This window comes from Prionailurus bengalensis, chromosome D3, assembly GCF_016509475.1.
Source record: "Prionailurus bengalensis isolate Pbe53 chromosome D3, Fcat_Pben_1.1_paternal_pri, whole genome shotgun sequence".
Taxonomy (NCBI): domain Eukaryota; kingdom Metazoa; phylum Chordata; class Mammalia; order Carnivora; family Felidae; genus Prionailurus; species Prionailurus bengalensis.
Genome location: NC_057356.1, coordinates 24,943,407 through 24,952,254, shown reverse-complemented (window position 1 = coordinate 24,952,254; position 8,848 = coordinate 24,943,407). Strand labels below are relative to the sequence as shown.

General features: G+C 52.7%; 1 long non-coding RNA gene across 1 annotated transcript; it reads left to right on the top strand.

The window, feature by feature from the left end:
- The first annotated feature begins 224 nt into the window (after window positions 1-224).
- On the top strand, window positions 225-1,847 carry LOC122470435. The gene is made up of 2 exons (XR_006293912.1): window positions 225-568; window positions 889-1,847. It is a non-coding gene; the product is annotated as an uncharacterized LOC122470435 (long non-coding RNA).
- Window positions 1,848-8,848: the final 7,001 nt, after the last annotated feature.

The window sequence follows — 8,848 nt, the reverse complement described above, 5'->3', positions numbered from 1 at the left end:
GTGACCCCGGTGGTGATAAGTGACCGAGTTCACCTGAGAGTGTTATCAGCTCTCCATAGCTGCCCGGGCCTCAGATTTCTCATTTCGATGAGGAGGCTGGGGAAATTGGATGCAACCTGACATCCCCCCTCTGATGAGCTTCCTGGAGCCCAGCCCGCAAGGGCAAGTGCAGGGAAGGAGGCGGGGTGCGCTGGGGGGGGGGGGTACCCTCCTCTCCCCTCCCCTCCCCGGGGCTGGCCGTGAAGGATTTTCCCCTGTGACTTTGTCTGTTCGCTTCCTCCTCTTCCTGAGGTTTTGTGCCCAGCCCGGACATCATCCCCCTCGCTCAGTTTTAGCCGAGACCTTCCTGGGTGAGGATGAGACGCCCGCTCCGGCCAGCTCAGCCACCAGATCACTCCGTACAGTGGACCCGCCTCTTCTTCTGGGCTCAGAGGCCTTCCATCCATTCCCTGTCTTCAATCTTTCAGCATCACATTTGGGGTCAGCAAAGTCCCGCCGTAAGGGGCCAGAGAGGACCTGTTTGCAGCTCTGGTGGCCAGCAGGTCTCCGTTGCAGCCCTGGACAACACGTAAATAAACGCGTGGCTGTGCTCCAAGGAACTTTATGGACAGACGTGGGCCGTGGGTGGGATTCGGCCCGCGAGCTGTGGTTTGCAAACCCCCCCTTGTCTCAGCCGCCTGGCTACTCAAGGTGAAGCCCACGGACCCGCGACATCAGTGAGCCCGGGGAGACTGTTAGAAACGCAAAATCTCAGGTGCCTCCCTAGACCCCCTGTGTCAGAGCCTTTAACACAGTCCCCTGCAGTGGATGTGCGGGGGTGGGGGGGTGCGCAGGGGAGCCTGAGAAGGGCCGGCCTGTGCATATGGTGGCTCACTCTCTTTCCCGTAGGAGGCGCCGCGTTGTCTGGCCGATGAGGAAGCCGAGGCTCACAGAGAGGCCAGGTGCCCAAGGTCATGGGCCAGGATTGCGCCAAGTTCAGAGCCTTGACCTCCATGTCCTATGGGCATCAAATGGACACAGGTCTCTCAGAAATCCACACAGATGCCACCTCGGTCTGTATGGGGAGAACCCTCTTGCCCCCCCCCCCCGCCACCACGTCCCCATCTCTGGCCAGGGGGGTGGCTTTTCCCGTCTGCCGGGAGACGGTGTGGGGAATCTGTTGCTTGCCTTGCTCTCTATCTGCCGGGGGGTTCTCTGCTGAGGGGAGGGGGTGCCGCAGAAGCCCAGGGCTTGCCCTCTGTCTGGCACCTGCACCCCCCACTCCCCAGCTCCCTGTGTCCCCTCCCATCTTCTCCAGCCCTCGGCCCCTCTCTCTGAGAACCGCAGACGCTCACTGATCCAGACGCTTGAAAACATGTGGTCAGAGCTGTGGACAAGGGATCCACGGTGCGTCACGCCTTGTCCCCCACCGGCTGGGTGTGGGATCCTCGATTCATTATCAGACCTCCCCTGGGCACACACCATGTGCCAGGCTCCGGGCCAGAAGCGGACGTGAACAAGAGGGCTCAGCGCTAAACCAGAAGGTGGGGGACCGAGGCCTGGCTGGGCGGAGAAGCCAACATCTCAGACCCACGGGGAGCCAGACAAAGGAGGCTGTGGGTAGCATGACTCAAGGAGAGCATCCCTGCACCTCCTGGAAGAGGCGGCTGTGGCACGAGGCGACATTCCAACAGGCAGCAGAGGGGGGAGACACCCTGCAGCATTTGAAGGGCCTGGAATGCCAAGAAGAAAAACCTGAAGGTCTTAGCATGAGCCTGACACCATGGGGGTCTGGGTCAGGGCCCTGCCTCTTGCAAGCTGGACGGCTTTGGGTCACAGTCAGCGCTCAATAAAGAATACTGCTGTTATTGCCGTTATTATTATGACAGTAGTATCGCTGTTGTTGACAGTATTCTTCTGCTAGACTAACCACTGCAAGGGAATTGATGCCCCCATGTTTCTGCCAACTCGGAGCAGCTCAGTTTCCCTTATTCTAGAAGGGAAACCAGATCAGAGAAATTACCTGTTCCTTATTTTATCTGTCAGGATGAAGATTGATGGAGAAAGAAGTCAAATAACAGTGGCTTCAACAAGATTGATGGTTCTTTCTCACTGCCATAACAGAAGTCCAGGGGGAGGCAGTCCACTTTCGGTATACAACCTTTTCCTCATGGCCCAATATGGCTGCTTGAGCACCGGCCATCATGTTCACCTTGCGGCCAGCCAGAAGCAAGCAAGGAGGAAGAAGAGGCACAGGGGTACCTACCAGCTGTGTTTCAAAGAGGTTTCCTTGCAGCTGTTCTCTGCTTACATCTCAGTGACCAAAACTTAGTCACCTGGCTACACCTAGCTACAAGGGAGGTTGAGAAAGAGAGTCTTTATTTTGGAAGGTCATGAACCCGGTGAAAAATTGGGAGTTTCATTAGTAAGAAAGAACAAACACGTTCAGGGCAAGCAACTCCTGGTCTCCACTCCCCAAAATTTTGGGGGTGGTCTCCCAGGGCAGCCTGGGACCCACCTACTGGAGGATTATCTTTGGAGGAACCCAGACCTGGTGAGGAGGAGCCCACACACACCTTCCCATAGTGCTCTGCAGCGTCCCTCCGTCCTCAGGCTGCGGACGAGATGAAGAGTCCAGGTTCAGAGCAAGGAGTCCCTCCAAGGTCATTCAGCTGGCCAGGGACAACAGGTGGGTTCTGGGAGGCCACGCTCGGACCACTTCCCAACATAGCTCACCTTGAGCTGTTGAGAATGTGTTCCTTCTCTTTCTGTCTTTCTTGTCTCCACTTTTTGTCTGTTCCTCTGGCTGTTTCTCTCTCCCCTCCACCTACAAATACACACATATATATATATTCATATACATATACGTACGCGTATATGTATACATGCATATGCATATGCATGCACATACATACACATATACACGTACATGTACATATACATATACACATACACATATATATACATTTACATGTACACATACATATACATATGCATATACATATACGCATATGTATACACATGCATATACACCTACACGTATATATACATATGCACATGCATGTACACGTACATATACACATACATATATGTATACATATACATGCAAATGCATGTGCATGCACATACATACACATATACATACACATACATGCACACGTACATATACACAATACATGTACACGTACACGTACACATGCATGTACACATATGTGTACACGTATACATACACATACATGTACACGTACACATACACAGACATATACATGTACGCATACAAATACATGTGTGCATATGCATGCACATACATATACACGTACACGTATGTATACACGTACACATACGTATACACACACATACATGTACACATACATATACACACAGACATATACATGTACATGTACACATACATATATGTATACATCTATGCATATGAACACATGCATATACATGTACACATACATATACATATATGCATACATATACATGTACATATACGCATACATGTACACACGCACGAACATACATGTACATATACACGTACATGTGTGCATACATGTATGTGTGTATAATTGCATGCATGCACATATACATATACACAAACATGTACATACACACGTACACATACATATACACATACACATACATATACACGTACGCATACATATATATATATACACATACACATACACACGTCTCTCTACATATAGGTGTCTCTCCCTCTCCCTCCTTTCCCCCTCCCCTCTTGAAAAACAATTCAAACCTTCACCTCGCCATGGCTCACCCTTCCCATACAGGGCACTCAGAATGAGCCCAGGCACCCCAGCTTACCCCTTCCCCAAGCAGGACCCCACCCATGGCCGTGTTCCCCAGTCCCCACCGAGGAAGCCCTGGTGCCTTGTGCTTACGGCAGGGTGACAGGCACACGGCAGCTTGGTAGTGGGCCAGGACTCTGCTGGAAGATGCTGGGAGCCGGATGTCTCTGAGCCCTGAGGATCATGTCCGCACCTGCCCCAGGCATCTGGTGCTGTGCCGCCCTCCCTGCAGCCATCAGGGCCCTGTGCAGGCAAATATCTTTAGGACGCCAGCCTGGGGAGAAGGACGGTGGCCCTTGTAGACAGACATCACCGAACTTTGGCAACAGCCTGGTGTGTGCACGCAGATAACACCCCGGCTCACCAGCGAGGAACTAAGGTTTAGGGGCCACCTAGCCGGAGCCACTGGTTTGAACCCCAACAGACAGGAGCAAAGCCAGGATTTGAACCAGGGTGGCTCCAGGGTCCTGACTCTTAAGCAGGGTCCTCCCAGTCTCATCCCGGGGAGTTGCGGGGTCCTTGGATCCCAGCAGAGGCCCCGGGTGATCCTGACAGGGGTGACGGAAGCGGGGTAATTTTCACACCCCGAGGCATGCGTGTGGACGCATGGCAGCACACACTCAGGGCACACATGCACGAGCGTGTGCACACACCTGCCCACTCACAGGCACACGCAAAGGCAGGCGCGGGCAGACACGCACGCACGCACAAGGATACCTACGCACGCACACACTATGTTCTTGGCGGGGACACGCCGTCTTTCTGACCGCAGTATGGGGCGGGGGACAGTTTCCAACCATTTCTTTCTGTCGCCTGCCCTGCGCTGGGGACTCGGTGGAGGGTGGAGGAGAGCAAAGGGCCCAGAACAAAGTCAGTCCCCGAGATCTGACTCCCTGATCCAACCGGCACTCTTCAGACCCCCAAGTGGAGGTCTCTGGAGGTCTTTTGGAGCCATCCGGCTCAGCCTCCACCTTACAGAACCTTCTCCTAAGCACAGCCTATGCGCTTGAATGCCCCCGGGGGTGGGGAGCTCACTACCTTCCTGGGCGCCCACCCCGGAGCCAGGCAGTTCACGACATCAGAAGGTTCCTCTCTTGCCAGCCACGTGGCTTGAAGCCAGCCGCCTCATCTGTCCGTGCCTCAGTTTACACAACCGTGGACAGGCTTCTCCTACCCACCACCAATCTGGCCTTGGCCACTGTGAGGCTCAAACGCCATTGGGCACAGACAGCTCTTCCCCAAAGAGGCCAACACACGAGAGTGCTTATTCTTCATCACGGCCTCGTCCAAAGCCAGCAAGCGCTTTCCTGTCTGGAACACGGAGTTCCCACCACACAGAGGGGACAAGCAGGGGAGGGGCAGAGAGAAGGAGCCCGATGCGGGCTCCATCAGCGTGGAGCCCGATGCGGGGCTCGAACTCACAAACCAAGAGTTCATGACCTGAGCCCAGATCAAGAGTCGGACGCCCAAGCGACTGCGCCAGCCCGGCGCCCCCGTGATTGTCTGTCTCAAACAAACCATTCAATAGACAGGAAAGCAGAGGCCCAGAGAGGGCAAGTCATTTGGCCAAGGTCACACAGCCTGCAAGACCCAGACCGTGTCAACCCATCTCAACCCCCGTTTCAGGGAAAGGAGAGAACTTGATGAATCCACACAGAGTCCCCCAGTACAGGGAACACCCCATCTCTGCCCTTCAACAACATACACCCAGCCCACTGGGTGCTGGGTTAACTCCTCCTTTTGCAAATGATCCCCGGCAGAAAACTCCTCCAGAGACAAGGAAAAATATTTCCCTCAAACCTATTTACTTTTCAAATTTCAGTTGCCATAACAACTCGGCACAACTATTTATGTGAAACCTTCCCCTTCCAAGTCTTGCCGAGCACCACACTCTGTGGAGAGGACAACTCAGCCCTTTCAATAACAACACATTTTTTCAATCAATTTGGGTCTGGGATTTTTTTTTCTATAAACACACATAAAATATGTTGTGCAAAACTCTTAAAAGCTAACAGGGAAATGCCGGGTTTTATCGACCTAGTCCTCTCTAATTGCCCCCCATAGATGCTCTCTGAAGCATGCTAGTGACAGAAGTGGCCAGCCAGCTCGCTTTTGAAAAAATTTCCTTTGAATTATTTCCATTCCCGGTCATCTGGGGAGCGCCCCAAGTCGGCCGGGGTCCCGATGGAGCCCTGAGCGCTAGCTTCGGCTCAGGCTCTGCCCGTCACAGGCTGCGCGTCCTTGGAAAAGCCGGCGTGGGGCTCGGGCCCAGAAAGGGTTGCATCTGGGCCATCTGGGCCCCCCACCCAAAGTTGGGGGGGGGAGGGTCCTTAAGGCAAGGGCTCCATCCGAGGCATCCTGCAGATGTCCTGGGATATGGCAGCAAGGTTTGGGATCTTGGAGACGATCCCCCGTCTCAGATTTTCTGTTCCAGGCTCCATGGAAGCCTTCACACGAGCCGTTACCTTGGCCTGGAACCTTCTCCTGGTGCCTCTGCTGCCGTCTTGAAATCCTTCATCATTTTTGAACAAGAGGGCTCGCGTTTTCATGATGCAGCTGGCCCCACGAATTCCACGGTCACTCGGGCCAGACCCTGTTTGGGCATACTGTGTATATCAAATCGTTTCATCCCAGACAAGGAGGGATCGGACGCAGGCATAGCTGTGATCTATGCTGTACGGGCAAGGAAACTGAGTCCCGAGAGGTCAAAGGCCATCACCATCCCTAACAGGCCGTTATGTATTAGGCCCTGTTCCAAGCACTTTTCCTGTCTTTGCTCATCTAATCCTCATGACGGCCATGTAAGATGGGAACTAGTACGATCTCTATTTTCCAGAGGCGCAGAGAGGTTAGGCAACCTGCTCAAGGTCACACAGCAAGTACGTGGAGGAGCCATGCTTTCCCAAGAGGCCCATTCAACCTCTCCCCTACATGCCTGCAGTACTTTCCTCACTAGGTCCTGGCCTCTGGGCTTACCTCTTCCAGCTCACCCTTAGCATGGTAACCAGAACTATCCATCTCACTTCATCTGGCTTCTAGGCATGCCAGTTTCTGGCTGCAAATCCCCCCATGGCTCCCGATGCTCTCAAGAAGCATCTAATCTCCTTGGCCTGACTATTGAGACCTTCACTGATATGACCGATGCTGACCTCTACAGCCTCAGCACCCAGCTTGCCCCATGGCATGCCCTGCCCTGCAGACGGCCCGCAGTGAGATCTCCATATACCCGTGAATTGTCAAGTTAGGGACCACTAGCTCCCTGCACAGATCCCAGCACCCGGGCCCTCTTGAAACCTTGCTGATCTGAACTGAACTGTCCAGCTTAGGCCATGCTGGGCGTCACCCACGAACTCCCTCTCCTTCACCCAGTTAGCCAAGATGCTAACTCCTCAACCCAGCTCCTTCCCTCTGTCCCCTGACAGCACTTGAGCAAAGGCCACCTTACTGTTCACACAGACGCCCGCTCGACCCCACCTTCTCCCCAGCTTCTCTGCCTCCAGCCACGCCCCTTCCAGTCGATTCTCCACACTCCAGCTGGAGAAACATTTTCAAAGCACAAACCTGATCACTTCACTCTCTGCTTAACACCCATCGTTCTCAAAACGAAATCTAAAAAGCTAACAAGGCCGAGAAGCTTCCATATGTGACTCTGCTGACCTCAGCAGGCAGGTCTCCACACGCCAAGCACCCCAGGCCACCGAGTCATTTCCAGTCTCAGCCTCCATAAGCTGTTTCTTCTGGCTTGGCTGCCCCAAGTCCTAATCTACCCACTTCTGCCTCAGCTAACCAGCTGGTCTTCTGGAAACTTTCCTGACTCCTACCCCTCCCCTCAAAGCAAAGTCAGGCTCCCAGAGCCCCCTGCCTTCCCCCATCAAAACATGTATCACACTATTATAAGCACTGGTCCGCATGTCTGTCCCCTGTCCCCACACTGAAGTGAGCTTCCTGAGAGCAGAGGCCATATTTTGTTCCTTCACGTGCTTTCCATGGTTGGAATATAGAAAGTTCTCAATAAATAGATAGATGAATAGTGGATAGGTAGATGTGTGGACGGATGGACAGATGAATGGACGGATGGATAGATGGATGGATAGATGGGTGAACGAAAGTATAAATAGATGAAAGAAAACTCCAGCAATCATCTTATAATAGTTAATGTTTGGAAGGTAAGGTACTCAAAGCTCTGAGTTTGTAGCAAGCAACCCATATTTATTGAACTAATGGTTAAGTGGATGTCTCAGAGCAGCTGGTCATCAACTGTCCAGAGCCTCTGTTTTCCCTCTTGTTCGTTCCATTCTCTCCCCCCTCCCCCCTCCTCAGTCTCCCAGCCTTCCATTGCTTCCGGCAGTTGACACGTGACTCAAAGTGGCCCAGTTCCCCAGATCCATGCCTGCGCATTAATTATTGAGTGATATAATCCAAATTTATCTAATGAATTAATAATAGGCCATAGGGGTATTTTAATAATGAAATACTTGGAGTGATGTTTTGATAATTACAGCAGGCTTTCATAATTACACCACGGCTGTGAAAATAAAGTCAAAATCAATTAGATGGTGTGCAATGACACCCCAGGAATGCCCCCTCAAAGCTTCAATGGATATACCCACCAGGGTCAGGACGATCAATTTATCTCTGAGCCAGCTAGGGTCTGGGGGCCGAGATTTTCTCAGGATTGTACAGAGGGGAGAGATTCCAGGGAGGACAAGGGAAGGGATGTCACTGAAATACATCAAATGTTTGAGTCAGAAAATGCCTTACAGGCCAGCAAAACAAGCCTCTGGTCTCACAGATGAGAAGACAGAGGCTCCAAGTGCAACAATGACTCACTAAGTCCTCCTCAAACCCTTAAGAAGCTGGACCACCTCTCTGGACTCCTAGTCCTGTGCTCTCTTGGTCCTAGACCACTCACATGTCCCCCTTCTGCCATGACAAACCCTCCGTGGCCTGGGTGAGTTCTGCCCATGCCTCCTGTCTCAACCCCCACGACCCACCATATGGACGACCGAACCATCTATCGTTCATGGACATGGACTTCTCCACACCTCTGCACT